Raw genomic sequence first — 15,773 nt, forward strand, 5'->3', positions numbered from 1 at the left:
ATTGTATTTATAGAGAAAAACTCTTCCACCTTGAGAGCTTGTTCGTTGATTCCGGCATTCAATCAAAGTTCCGCTCCATCTCCGCTCACCAAGCTCGAAAGCTCCACCTCCAAGTCCTCAGAGATGGCCTTGAGTCCGGTTAGCTAGTTCCGAGGGTGGATTCTTCCCTTTTTACTTGCTAACTAGCTTGCACTCTTCCTATGTACTAGGCTTGGTTGTATTTCGTATTTACGCTTTCCATATTTATAATATATGATTTGCAATTTCCGTTTCTATATACGTGTTGATGCTTATTGCTTGTTTTGATACTCGTAATTGATTATTGTGTAGGAGAACACGATTTTCGACGCCATTCGGGCTATCTTTAGGGATTCACATAGGTGTTGCCTTACCGGAAGTGACGATCCAGAAACCGTAGGAATTGACAAGCCACGAAACTTACGGGCCCTAATTTCTGATCCCGAGCATTAGACACGCCTTGACTAGGAACCACATAGTCTAAGTACTACATGGGTCGGTCACACTACACATAGTCGTCATTGCAAGAGTAAATCGTTAACCGTATATATATTGGGAGTCATTGTTTGTCATATTTATAACTTATCGCCATCCACATCATTTCGTAGAGTTTTTGTTATATAAATTTGTCTCAACCGTAGTTAGGAGTAGTTTGTAGTTGTTCCCCGAATCAACTCAAAGTATTCACCGCCTAGATAACGTATAAAACCGAGTCGTCTAATACTTGTAGTTATAAATCCCGTGGATTCGATACCCGATCTTAACCGGATTATTACTTGATACGACGGGGTACACTTGCCCCTAAGTAGTGTCGTCTAGTAGAGATAGAGAATTTAGAAAGATCACATCCGTAGTCATAACGCGCTTATCATAATACACATTTCGTCGTTAAAAGAAAGCTCTACTAACCGCGCCCCATCACTGACCAAAGTGGAGCCGCTGAGTTACCACTTCAAGGGCTGACCAAAGGTAAAAACGACACTCAAATTGTTTTCACTGACCAATCTATACCTGCAGAGATTGTTAAAACACAACCAGCTCAAGACACTACACTACCAAAAGAAATCAGAATCCCAAGAGGACACTCTGAAAGCGCCATTCTCGATGCTGCTGAGAATACCCTGATGACAAGGAATCAACTCAGGAGATACCTCAGCAATGTAGCTTTCGTCTCAAATCTGGAACCAAAGAATTTTTCAGAAGCTAAGAACGACGAGTTCTGGATGGGAGTAATGCAAGAAGAGCTTGATCAGTTCAAAAGAAATGAAGTTTGGGACTTGGTGCCAAATCTAAGAGGCCAGAAGACCATAGGAACAAGATGGGTCTTCCGCAACAAGCTAGATGAACAAGGGAATGTGGTCAGAAACAAAGCAAGACTTGTAGCCCAGGGCTACAGTCAGCAGGAAGGCATTGACTACGGTGAGACCTTCTCCCCAGTGGCAAGGCTTGAAGTAATTAGAATATTGTGCGCATATGCCAGTTTCATGAATTTTAAATTGTTTCAAATGGATGTCAAGAGTGCATTTCTTAATGGAGTTATAAATGAGGAAGTCTATGTTAATCAGCCTCCAGGGTTTGAGGATCATAAATTCCCAAACCATGTTTATAAACTCAAAAAGGCTATGTACGGTCTCAAGCAAGCACCACGTGCTTGGTATGAGAGGCTGACCAGTTTCCTGCTGACTAGAAATTATGTCAGAGGCAAGGCTGATACAACCTTATTCATTAAGAGAAAGGGTAAAGATACCCTGATGGCTCAAATATATGTTGATGACATCATTTTTGGTGCTACTAATGAGTCTATGTGCAAGGAGTTTAGTAAGCAGATGCAGACTGAGTTTGAAATGTCAATGACGGGAGAACTCAACTTCTTCATTGGACTTCAAATCAAACAAGAAAAGAATGGCATCTTCATCAGTCAAACGAAGTATGCTAAGGAGATATTGAAGAAATATGAACTCGAAAATTGTAAGCCAATATCTACCCCAATGGGCACTGACACTGTCCTCTATGTTGATGAAAGTGGTAACTCAGTAGATAGCAAATTATATCGAGGTATGATTGGCTCTTTACTTTACTTAACAGCTAGTAGACCGGACATTCAGTTCTCAGTATGTTATTGCGCTAGATATCAATCTAACCCTAAGGAATCTCACTACAAAGCTGTAAAAAGAATCCTTAGATATTTGCAAGGCTCAGTGAATGCAGGTTTATGGTATCCCAACACTCATGACTTTACACTTCTCGGATACACTGACGCTGACTATGGACGAGATAAGCTGGAGCGAAAAAGAACCTCAGGAGGATGTCACTTCCTTGGAAGCTGTCTTGTGTCTTGGTTCAGTAAGAAACAGTCGTCAGTAGCCTTGTCAACCACTGAAGCTGAGTACATTGCTGCTGGAAGCTGTGTTTCCCAAGTCCTTTGGATCAAGCAACAGCTAGAAGATTATGGTGTTCAGACCAAAATGATTGAAGTCAAATGTGACAATAAAAGTGCCATTGACCTATCAAAGAACCCAATCCAGCATATCAGGATGAAGCATGTCAGCATAAGGCATCACTTCATTAGAGACCACGTACTCAAGGGTGAGATCAAGCTGACCTACGTCCCAACGGATGAGCAGCTTGCCGATATCTACACCAAGCCGCTAGCTCGTGAGAAATTCAACATACTTAGAGAAGCTATTGGTATATTTAATCCTCTTCAATAAATTCTAAGTATAATTCATGCTGAGTGGCTATGCATGTTGAGTGCTTTTACTATGCAAAGTTATAAAACTGACCTATACACTCAGCACTTGAACTGCTGAGTAACTACGTTGCTGAGTAAAGCAACTTGCACAATTAGGGTTTGCACACGTATTTAAGTAGCCTCTAGGATGACATAAGCGTCATCATTAGTAAAACCACGCACCGTTTCTCACAATTAATGTCAGTAATAACTGACTATCGATGGTTCAAATTCCCACCGTTCTCCCCGACCTATCAAATCAACACTTACCGGCTATAAATAGTGAAAGATTTCTCACTATTTACTTTCTATGCTTGATTTTTGCACTCGAACTCTCTCTCTATCTAAATCTCTAATCCTTCGACAAATTCCCAAGAACTCTTCAAGAACATCATGTCTGATTCCCAGAATCTCTTCGATGACCAGTACGAAGACAACCGATCAAATATCAATCCTGGCTCTCCACCTGAGTAGGAGCATGACAAAACCTCTGAAGAAGAAGCTCAAACGGGTCATGGTCGGCATGACAAACCCATGGATGAAGTCAGCATCCTTGGCATTGACCCCAACACCAAACACTCAACTCCTTCAAAGAAGAAGAAGAAGGACAAGGGTAAGAAGCCTAAAGAAAGAACATTCTTAACCTTGTTTTCTGATGTTGAGAACCTCGATGTCATTTCCTCACGATGGTTCTCCAAAAGCTTCATTGAAGCTGAGAAACCCTACAGCGAATGGATATCGAAAAACGGATGGACTAAACTCTTTTCTCTCAACGGCCTGACTTACCCAAGACTAGTGACTGAGTTCTACTCAAACTTGCTGGTTGCAAAAGACGATGTCGATTTCATGGTCACATACGTCAATAACAAACAAATCATCATCAACCCCTCATACCTGTCCATACTCTTAGACCTAAAGACGGAAGGTGTTGAGTTAAGAAAAACCAATGACTATAAACGAGTAAAGTACCAAGCTGAGTTCTGTAAGCCAGAAGGTCATGTCGGTGAAGTTTCGTGCACTTCACTAAGTCAGCATCAACGACAAGCCCACTACATCCTGACTAGCTACTTGTTCCCAAAGGTCAACGCCACATCTTCTGCATCCAACTTCGAGCAGTGCTTCATCTGGCACATCCTGACCTACAAACCTCTAAATATGCCCGTATTTTTGATTGGGGCATTCCAATGAAGCACTGGAGCTCTTCGAATGGGATCACTCATCACCGAGATCCTCAAGGATCATAAGATCAGCTTCAAGGGTGAAGAAAGTATAGTGGGGATGGAGATCACTGTTGAGATCCTAGCTGGACTAGCACACAGCCTTCCTTTCAAATCCAAATCAAAGAAAGGAAAGGAAACTGTGATAGAAGATGAAGAGGAAATTGAGCTGCCCAGTAAAGGGAAAAAGAGAAAAGCAGACACGTCAGCTGCACAGAAAGATAAGCTGGCAATCCAGACTGCCAAGAGAATTAAAGTTGTGTCGGCCAAACCTTCTCCAGCTGAGTCAGCTAAGAAGAAAGCTGAGCCTTCTAAGGCTGCCCAAAAACGATCTGCCACTGTCCAAAAGATTGAGGATGAATCGGAGGACACTGAGCCACCCCTAAAGAGGAAGAAGGCTTTTGGAGTTACACCATTGAACGCAACTCCTCTGGATTTTGCTGTTCCAAATGACTCCTTCTTCCTGCGAGCTCAGGAACCTGATAAAAGTGCACTGAGCAACTCAACTGCTAAAGAACCGGCTACTGAGCCAGAAAATGAGTCCCTTGTTGACACTATGACTGTTGAGGATGAGGACGTCCATCTTGATACCTCTCCTAAGTCAACAAACACAATCTCTGCTGACCAAACCCCTTCTCCAAAACTATCCAAAGAAGGCAGTGATAAACGATTCAAAAGGAAGTCACGCAAACCACCAGTGTTTGATGTGCTAGACGACTCTCCTTTGCGTGATCCTATTGTCAACTTGACTGCATTGGAGTTCAACTTCTTCTCCAAACCAATTGCAAAGCCCTCGCCAGTCAAGGAAAAACAAGCATCTGTTTCTCGCAGTCAAGAACATGCCGAAGCTGACGCTCCTCAAGGTCAGAAGTCTACCGACACCGCTGCTCTTGCCTCAACTGAGTAAGTGATCGAAGAACCTGCTGTTCAAGTGAATGAACAAGTATTTGAGAAAACTCCTGCTCAGGACAATCTCAAGCTGACTCCTCCATAAGTCCATACTCAGCTCCAGAATGACACTGAGCAGGTAGATGTTGTTGCTGCATAACTCAATCCTCCTACTAAGCAGTTAGCAAACCAGTCAGTACCTGCTGCTGGCCTCAACACTGAGTCTGCCACTCCCATAGCTCAATTATCACTTAATCAAGAGGGCACCTCCATCTCTGGCGAGCAACCAAATATCTAAACACCTTCTACTAACTAGAATTCAGTTCCTGAGAATTCATCAGCTGATCCCCTGAGCTTCCTTACTACTTCCCATTCTAGGAAAAGAATCCTACAAGTTGCTCAAGAATTGATCACGGATATACAACGTACTCATGCCTCTGATGATGAGTGTCATACTGCTGAGCCTACTCAACTGAGCACCATAACGCAACTTCTGACTGAACTCAAAAGTCTTAAGGAGCTTTTATGTGTGCTAACCAATATGGTTGCTCAACAGCCAAAGCAGGAGTTTGCTACAAAGATGGCCAACCTTCATCTGCATATGGTGCACCACATGGATACCATTGAAGGAAATCTGAATGCCCTATCTGCCGCAAACTCCGGTGTAGCTCAGTCAGCCCAAGTAGTTCAAGTCTTCACTGAGCTGACTGCCACTAGAGACTTGGTTTCCTCTTCCTCTCAATGCACTATAGAGCAAATCGCTGAAGCTATTCTAATGCTCAGCCTATCCAGAGAAGAGATGCAAACCGATCAGGCGAAGTCATCTGAAATCTTCCAACTCGCCAAGTCTACTTATCAGCATGTCACACATCAATCCAATCAGCGCCATCACTATAATGCTGCACTGCTCAGGATGTAACATCAGTCCTACGCCAAAATGACGGACTCCATTACCTGGATGGGAAAGTCACTTGAGTTTATACTCAGTGTCATCAGCTCTCATATGGAGATTTCGGCGTCTGACATGGCTGGTGGTATCCAAGTGTTTGAAGGGCTTAAGCACAGTATGGGTCAACTCCAACAGTATTCAGCCTTGCTAACTCGTGCTGTTGATCAAGGGAAGTTTTATGCTGATGTCCCTCAGCCCATTGATGCTGGCAAAACGGGGGAGAAAAACAAACATCCGGCAGACGGAACTCAAAAGAAGAAACATCCTGGTTCCACTTCTGCTGTCCATCCCAGCACACAACCTCAGCAACAAGATACAACAAAGTCCAGTCAGCAAACCAAGCCCAAATCGAACCAAGTTTCTGTCAACATTAGGCGATAGATATTTTAACTTGTGTAAACTTAGTATTTGCTGCTGACATATTTCTTGCTTTTGCTGAGTTAATATATTATCGTATCTTCTTCTAAACAACTGTGTTACTTGTTTGTCGCTTTATTATTATTTGCTGTGTTGATCTAGAATCATGTCCTTTCTCACATGTCTCCTTATTTAAATCTCATTGAACAAAGTAACTGAAGCTTGTGAACATAAAAATTCATCAAGTACTTGGCCACTGAGTAAAACTACTCAGCCGCAACTAATTCACTCAGCCTACTCTGATATCTGAACTTAATCTTCCGCTTAACCTAATATCAAAACTGAGTAAATTGAAAATGTTCCAAGTACTGACCTTACTCTGAAAACGGACTTTAGACTTACTTGATTAAACCTTGAAATGTTTAAAGTAAAACTAAGTCAGTAGTTCAACCCCTACGGGGGAGAATGTTAAGAAGTTAAGAAAAGATCAACCATCATGGGGGAGCTCAACACTGAGTTCCTTATTGAATATTTTTGCCAACATCAAAATGGGGGAGTTTGTTGAAACATCTTTCCACATGATTTTGATTTGACAAAATTATTTAACAAGAATTAAATCTCCATGTTAAAAATATTCTAACACATTAAATTTAAATGTTTTGATTTATTCATACTAATGTGTTTGTTCAATGTTGAGTTACTTAATATATAAGACATTAAGTTGTAAGGCCCAAAGGCCCACAAGAGAAAGTCAAGCCCAAGTCAATGGATGAAAGCCTCATGGCCCCAGATCAAAACGCAGGTTGTACTGAGTAAAACGCAAGCCCAGTAATGAGAAGGATCGAGAAGCCTTCGACTAAAAGCTTCAAGACGAAGCTGATGAGTTGAGCGACAAAGTATTTCTACTTTGGGTAAAGTTCAGAAGACGCAGAAAAATGTCTGGAAGACTTTACCATAAATGTGGAGACATTCTGTCTTGTCTGACGGAAAGCTGCTGAGCACTGCCGAAGACAGAAGATACAAGAATTTGATTGGCCGAGGACGCTGAGCACGTACTGAGTGAAAGCGACAGGAAGTCGTTTCCCTCCAACGGTTATTTCGAAATTCAAAATTACCGGTGCATCAAGTGTCACTATAAATAGGCCACTCAAACGCTTCATTCGATTCAGATCTTCAATTAAGTCGAAATGCTGACCAAATTGTTATTTGAAGTTCTGTGAGAAAAGAAAAGCAAATCTTACACCAATTCCAATTCTGTGTAAAATTCTAGAGTGATCTAAATCATCTAAAGTGTCTTAGCAATTGTTGTTTAGGACAAACAAACACTTATCATTTCTAGAAGTATAGAAAGGAGAAGATGAGTACTCGGTCATAGTACTCAGCGGTAGAAATAAGAGTGAGTAGAGGAATAGAGGAAGGTACTCTTGTATACTCAGCATTCTATTGTAAAAGGTTTGTGCTCTACCTTTAAAGAGCTCAGTAGAGGATTCTGAAAAGCTCGGAAGGAATTTCGGGGACTGGACGTAGGCGGAGAGGCCGAACCAGGATACGTCTGCTGAGTAATATCTTTCTAACCCTTATCTCCTTAAATTATTGCTTGTTATAACATTGCCTAGTTAAACGTTAAAAAGAACATAAGCTGAGTTGAGTGAACTGAGAAGCTGAGTTCAGGAATAGACTCAAGTGTTATCTCCTGACTCAAGGACAGATTCAGACTTAGCCACCTGTTGACTAAGCTTGTATCTAAAACTTACTCAGTTTCACCGTGCTAAAAGACTTCGAAAAAGTCTGAGGTAAAAATTAATAGTCAGCCATACGTGAAAATTTTAAATAGTTCCTAACCCCCCCCCCCCCTTGGAACTAATATTGTCACGTTACACGGGACCAACAGAGCCCACTTCCTGATTAAGCCATAAATCAATCCACGAACCACCCCTTAAAGACTCAATGGATAGGGCAGGTGATGATTTCTCTGGAAGCCTATGCACTGTCCCCTCACTCAAGACTAGGGTGAATAAGATGGTCAAATCCAGACCTACGTGGGAAAAGACGTAGATCCGGATCAAAGATCCTAAGAATCCAATTCCTAATAACAAAAAAATATACATTAAAACTAGAAGTCGAAAGCCGTACTTCTTTTTAATTATAATTATTTATATATAAATTATTTATATATAAATTATTATTTACTTATTATAATTTATAATTTAATATTCTTTATATATAATTCATCATTATTTATATAAAATGTATTATTATTTATTATTATTTATATATAATTTATAATTTATTATTATTTTCATTATTATTTATTATAATTATAATTATTTATATGTAATTTATTATAATTTATATATAATTTATAATTTAGTATTATTTATATATAAATTCATCATTATTTATTATAATTATAATTACTTATATATAATTTATAATTTATTATATATATAATATATAATTTTTATTATATTTTTATATATAATATATCATTTATCATTATATATATAATTTTTCATTATTTATTGTAATTATAATTATTTATATATAAAATATATCATTGTATATATAATTTATTATAATTATAATTATTTTGTGCATTTCAGTTCAGTAGCATTCAGTTCAGTTCAGTTCAGTTAATTTAATTTAATTTAATTTCAGTCAAAAAAAAACAGGGCCTTAATATGAGTCTGGTAAGAATGGTTATCCCATTATCAACCAAAAACTGTTCAACTTTTATTTTAAAAAAGTGAGCTTCTTCTATATTTTGGTCATTAATTCCTTGACGTTTGAAATCGAATCATTATTTGTTTTAGCGCAAGCCCTTATCTTTATTGGTTCTCGATCAAAATCTCCGAACTTAAACTTTTTTCTCTCAACTTTCGGATCCTTATAAACCGGGATTAAAGATGGCGAGTGCATATATAATGTTTACATTTGATAGACTTAACGAATTTAGATAGAGATATCAATTTCTTGCCACTCGGATCAATATTCTAATTCATTTTTTATTATAGTCAAATTTTTACTTTAAATACTAACGCAACTAAGTTCTCAACTTAAATTTCAGTTCTAATCTAACATTCTACATTTTTTAAAGTACTCTTTATTATAGTTTAACTATTTTTTTACAACAGAAAATCATATTCAATTAGAGATCATTACATCAGAGAGGATTAACGTCCGGCAAAAAGGCAGAGCATTAACCCAAAACGACGGACTAGCGTTAGACCGGGCCGCTCTTGCTAGGCTATGAACAACCTGATTTGCTAATCGAGGTACAAAAGTGAGTTTATCTAATCTCACCTGTTCTGCAAGTGTCCTGCATTCGTGCATAACACTTCTAAGGTCACTAAGAATATCGTCCCGCGCAGGAAACTATTATAGTTTAACTATTAAGACATCAAATAATGGTAATTCAATATCAAAAGGGAAAAGGAAAAAAAAATTATAGTATATGGTTATTTGTAAACAATAATTGTATATTTTAAAAGTTTGTAACAGAGGTTTACTAATAAGTTTGTTAATAAAAGTTTGTAACAGAGATTTGTTAATAAAATACAGTATTTTAAATTATATTATTAAATTCTGATAATGTATACAATTAACTACATGTAAGCTCATAAAATAAATTTTATTTTAAAAAATATATTGTAAAATTATTGTAAAGTTTGGAAAATAAAATGAAATATAGAAAATAAAAAAATCACAAAAGAAAGAAAAAGATATTTTTTCCTATTTTTCTTCTAACTGTCCATTCAAGACATCAAACGGATAAAAAAATCACGAGGTCAAAATGTTTGCAATCTAGACATCTCGAGAAATTCGAGGTATGTTCGTGGGCCTGATTCGAATCCAAATGGAATAAGAAATAAATTTTGGAAGTTAGAGTACATGTGTAAAACATGTACAATTTTTTTTTGTTAAGTCAGTTGTTATTTCCACTTTAGTTCTAACTAACTTAACTACCTATCTTTTTAGCAAGTATAAACTGAACTAAGGGAAGTTAGATAGTTAATGGAGGGAAATAGGAGGTAGTTGCAACTAAACAAGCCTCTTCAACTATAAGAGAAATTTTAGGGTACTCCTGCAGTAATACTCCTGACCAATGAATTCACGACACATGCATATAGTTTTTCTTTTCAACAATCATATCCATGTAGTGGGATTCAAAATGATTTTCATTGGTCGGGAGTCTTACTCCTCGAGTACTGTAAAATTTCTACAACTGTAAATAGAGATCACTTCTGCTCATTTCAATACACATCAAACACAATCCTCTATTCTCAACTTCTTGAATCTTTTCCTTTGGTTTCTTGCCTTGATTTTTGGGTTTCATCAACTCTAAGTGAGTAATTCTTAGCTTTCTTTCGTTAGTTCGTCTATTCTGAGTTCGATGTTTAGAGTTTTTATTGCTCAAAGATCATAATTTATGCATTGTGTTCCTCTTCAATACATTCTACCCAGTCATTTTTATTGCCTCATTGGTCCAAAATTTTGTTTTATTATCGTTCTCAACATCCTAAATTTGACTTTAGACTTTCGTTTTGCTCAATTTCGTGTCCAAAAACTCATTTTATAGCCCTTTTACTATCTCGATTTTCACTATTTTCAACAAAATCGAAAAACTAATTGCTTTTGGATTTTGTTACCAAACTAATTCGATCTTGAGTCTTTATTCTTGCCTCCCTAAATGTCGCTTCAAGCTTTTCAACCTCGTCATTAAACTCGAAATAATCATTGTGAATCGTTTTCAATTTCAAACTTTAATTCTCCAAACATTTAATTTGTCCACGTTCATTCATCATCAAATTCTTATTGGAATTTCGCACTCAAGACGTGCATACATTTGATCGTTCGTTCAAGTTGCGCTCACGCTCTGGCCGATTTCATCCCAAGACCCGTCAAAGCTAGCCATTTTATTGGCTTTAAGTTTGTTGTTTAAATTTCGTTCAATTCTATTATAGCATTTCAATTCCGTTGTTGCGATTCTGCATTCCAATTTCCATTTTATTCCCTTTTTTTAATTCAACGTCCACAATTGATTTAGCTATTTTGTAATCGATATAAATTTGATTGTAATTGCTCAATTTTCATCCAGGCATATGTAATTAATTCATTCCATATCAATAAAATAAACTTTTTTTCAAATCATTGTGTCAATTGCGCATTTAAATTTCCTTTTATTCAATTTGCGGTAGGTATTAAATATTTAATAAAGCTTTTATAGCGGCACGAAGAATCCAAGATGAATTTTTTCAATCCTTGCGTCCCCCACCAATCGTTTCGTTTAGAAATCAAGTTTTTTCACGCGCATTTTTCAGCACTTTAACCGTCCTAATTACTTGGCAATTAATTTTCTTGACACGTCCGCACTCAATCCACACGTGACAAGGTTGAAATTGGCAATATTATGAAAATATTGCTAACATAACCAAAGGTACTTTTATCTTTTAAAAACACACAACTTTTCCAAAACATAGTCCCCCCAAATTGAAACCATAAATCATATGATGAATATTTCATGATTTTTTTTACTAATTTGACACTTTATGAGTTAAATGGACTCGTATTACATAGTTGCAATTCGATATGGGAGATTGTCTTTTGTCGATATATAAATATAATTTTTTTTAAACATGAAAATGCTCTCGGTTGTCCGTCATAAATTAACAATGTAAATTAAATATTGGCCCTGTTTGGGAATTAGCTGTTAGCTGATTACATTAGTTGTTAGCTGTTAGCTGATTACATTAGCTGATTTGACTAGCTGATTTGATTAGCTGTTTGTGTAGACCTGTTTGGTAAAAATTAGCTGATTGATAATAGCGGTTTGTGCAAAAAGACGAATAAGGGCATTAATTTTGGCGCAGGAGAAGAGGGAGTCTATCTATTAGGGTTAAAAAAGTCCATTAATTTTAATATTGCAAAACGCTAATTGAAAAAGCTCCTTTTAAGAGCTTTTTCTAAATTAGCGTTTTCATCCCAAAACTCTCTCCCAAACCTCTCTCCACCAAACACTCCAATTAGCGGTTTCAGTGGTCAAACCTCTAAAGTTGGTCAAAACCGCTATTTTTATCTCAAAACGCTCTTTACCAAACAGGGCCATTGTGTTTTGTTTTTTTTTTTTTGGTAGAAAAGGAAAAGAAAAATGAATAACAACAAACTACCCAGGAATTAGCCTAGGGAAGCTAACCCCAATCCTATCTTCTAAGAGAAGATGAGAGATGAAACTAGGGGAAACAGGAAGGGTAGTAACGCCTAACGTCCCTTCATGGCCCGCCGTCGCCAAGCGATCAGCAACACGATTCTGCTCTCTAAAAATGTGTCTGAACTCTACGAACTCAAAGGAGAAGCAAAGCCTTATAATAGCTTTGATGAGGTTGCGACTGTTAAGACCCATAGAATGATTCTCAGAAATCATTTTGATTGCTTCCAAATTATCAGACTCCACAGAGAGCCTCTTAACACCCAGCCTTTTAGCAAGATTGATTCCAGTAAGAATAGCCCAGAGCTCCGCAGAAAAGGAAGAACCCAACCCTAAATTCTGGGAGAACCCAGAAAGCCAGACGCCCCCTACATCTCTAAGCACACCTCCAGCCGCAATCTTACCGTTACTGAGGCAGGAACCATCAGTATTCAGCTTCACAACCCCCTCTCTTGGCCTGCTCCATCCCACGAGATGGACATCACAACACTGAGAGGCTCTGGCAAGGGACTCTCCTTTGAAACTATCGATAATAGAGAAAAGTTTTTTCGAGAAGAAATCAGCTAAGTTTGTCATAAAAACAGTTTTATCTCCAAAAATCTCCTCGTTTCTCCATTTCCAAACTTGGTGACAGATAATAGCAAAGAAAATGTCACCATGCTCCATGTATGGAAGCAACTTTCCTCTAACACCATCAGAGAACCAGTCGACCTCAGAATGTGCCATGAAGGAAGAGAAAATATGGTGTGAGAGAATTTTCCTCCAAACCTCTTTACTATTAGAGCAATCTCTAAGAGCATGGCACAAAGTCTCAACATGGCCTCTGCATCTACTGCAAGCTCCAGAATCAGCCAAGTGCCTTCTGTGCCTATCCGAATTAGTAAGAAGCCTGTCCTTAACGCCCAGCCACAGGAAACTCCTAATACGGAAAGGAACTTTAAGGGTCCAAATCGACTTCCACACATCCGAGGGAGGATCAGATCTAAAGAGAGAGAAAGCTTCAAAGGCCGATTTGCAAGAATAAACTCCATTGTTAGTCAGCGCCCAACAGTGCCTATCCAAGTCTTCCTCTTGATTACTCACCTTCACTCCCCGCATTCTAAGGAGAGTCTCAAGGCTAAAGAAAGTATCAAACTTTGACCAGATCCAGTCCCCTTCCGAGTCAACCACATCGGCAATCCTCCAGTTGCGTATATCACTAGGCGGGGGGGAAGAACACACCTCAATTAACGGTTTATCCCCAATCCAGTTATCAAACCAGAAACTAATGGACTTACCATTCCCCACCTCCAGGCCAACTCCCGAGCAGAACTCATCAAACACAGCACTAAGTCCTTTCCAGAGGAAGGAACAATTAGCAACTCTCTCTTTCGGGCCCCCGAAGATTTTGTCTTTCCGATACTTACCACAAAAGAGGCGAACCCAAAGAGAGGAGGGGTTTTGCCACATACGCCAAAGGAGTTTCATTAATAAAACTTTATTATTGTCCTTTGCTTTCCTAATACCCAGACCCCCAGAATCTTTAGGCTGGCAAACCTCACTCCAAGGCACAAGATGGATCTTCCTGCCCTCCGCAGCTTCCCCCCACAGGAACCTACGGTTAATCTTGTCAAGATCATTAAGCACAGGATCCGGAAGCTTACAAGCCTGCATGATGTGATTGGGAGCAGCACAATTAACAGATTGAATTAACGTGAGGCGGCCAGCGAGAGACAGAGTCTTGGCTTTCCAAGTGGCACACTTCGAATTAGCTTTATCCAAAGTCTCTTTGAAGGAGCCTTTAGACACACGCTCACTATGGAGGGGAACGCCCAGATACTTCCCAAGAGAATCAGTAAGAGGAATACCTGAGAGATCACTTAATCTCTTACAGACTCTCTGATTCATATTCTTAGAGCACATCATCCTAGATTTCTGGATATTAAGCTTCTGCCCAGAGGCCGAACAAAAACAATCCAGAATATCCATAATGACTCTCAACTGCTCCTCATTACCCTCAAGAAAGATAAGGACATCATCTGCAAAGAATAAGTGAGTCACCTGGGGACAGAAGCTGTTGATCGCCACAGGGTGGAAACTCCCATTATCAATCGCATCCTGAATCAGGTGAGAGAGCCTCTCCATAGCAATAACAAAAAGGAAAGGGCTCATAGGATCCCCCTGACGGATTCCTCTGCCCGGGGAAAATTCCTCCGACATATCCCCATTGACCATAACTTGAAACACAGGAGAAGAAATACATACCTTAATTAAACTTCTCCAGCTGTCCGGGATTCTAGCTCTCTCAAGGCTCTCCATCAAGAAATCCCAATTAATTCGATCATAGGCCTTCTCTAAATCCAGCTTCAGAGCCACAATGCCTTTCCTCCCCTTCCTAATCTTCATCGTGTGGACCATCTCTTGGGCGATCACCACATTATCCATCATTTGTCTACCAGGCACAAAGCTACCCTGATTCTGACAAATGATCGCAGGAAGAATGCCACGGATTCTATTAGCCACAATCTTTGTAACAGTTTTGTAAAGAACATTACAAAGACTGATAGGTCTCATATGCAAAAAGGAAGAAGGCTTATCAATCTTAGGAATCAGAACCAGGAGGGTTCTATTAACCAGCTCAATATCCTTCGAACCACTGAACACCCCCAAGACAAAATTATAGATGCCTTCCTTCACTACATCCCAATGCTTATGGTAAAAGCCCGCCGGAAGACCATCAATCCCAGGAGCTTTAGAAGCCCCAATGCTGAAGATAGCTTGGTCAATCTCTTTTCGGGAAATAGGTTGAAAGGCCTCTTGACTACAATCCTCACTGATTAAAGGAAATGTAGCAATAGAGTGAGCCCTCTCCAAAAGAACAGGTTCCTCTTTGAACAGCTCTCTGTAGAAATCCAGGGCTAAGTTTCGAATAACCTCATCTTCATAAACCCAATCACCATTAGAATCCTTAATGGCCTCAATTCTATTTCTCTGCCTTCTAATCAGGGTAGAGAGATGGAAGTATTTGGTATTACGATCGCCATCTCTAATCCAGGACTTCCGAGACTTCTGGAACCAAAGGAACTCCTCCTGCCTAAGCACAGCCTCCAGCTCCTTCTGAAGGGTTCTGAGGAGGCCCTCAAGGCTATGATCAAACCTCCCCTCCAACCTGCGTTGAATGCCCTCCATCCTCTTTAATAACTTGTTCTTCCTTCTGATAATATGCCCAAACACATTCCTATTCCACCCCTGCACCTTATTCCTGAACCCTTCAGCAGCTTGCAGTACATACGAATGAGGTCTCCAACTCTCATGAACGAACTCTTTAAACTTAGGATGGGACTCCCAAGCCAACTGATACCGGAACGGTCTCTTACCCCTAGGATGCTTACCTCTCAAAAGTCTAAACAAAATAGGACAATGATCCGA

The sequence above is a fragment of the Euphorbia lathyris genome, chromosome 8, assembly GCF_963576675.1.
Source record: "Euphorbia lathyris chromosome 8, ddEupLath1.1, whole genome shotgun sequence".
Lineage (NCBI taxonomy): Eukaryota > Viridiplantae > Streptophyta > Magnoliopsida > Malpighiales > Euphorbiaceae > Euphorbia > Euphorbia lathyris.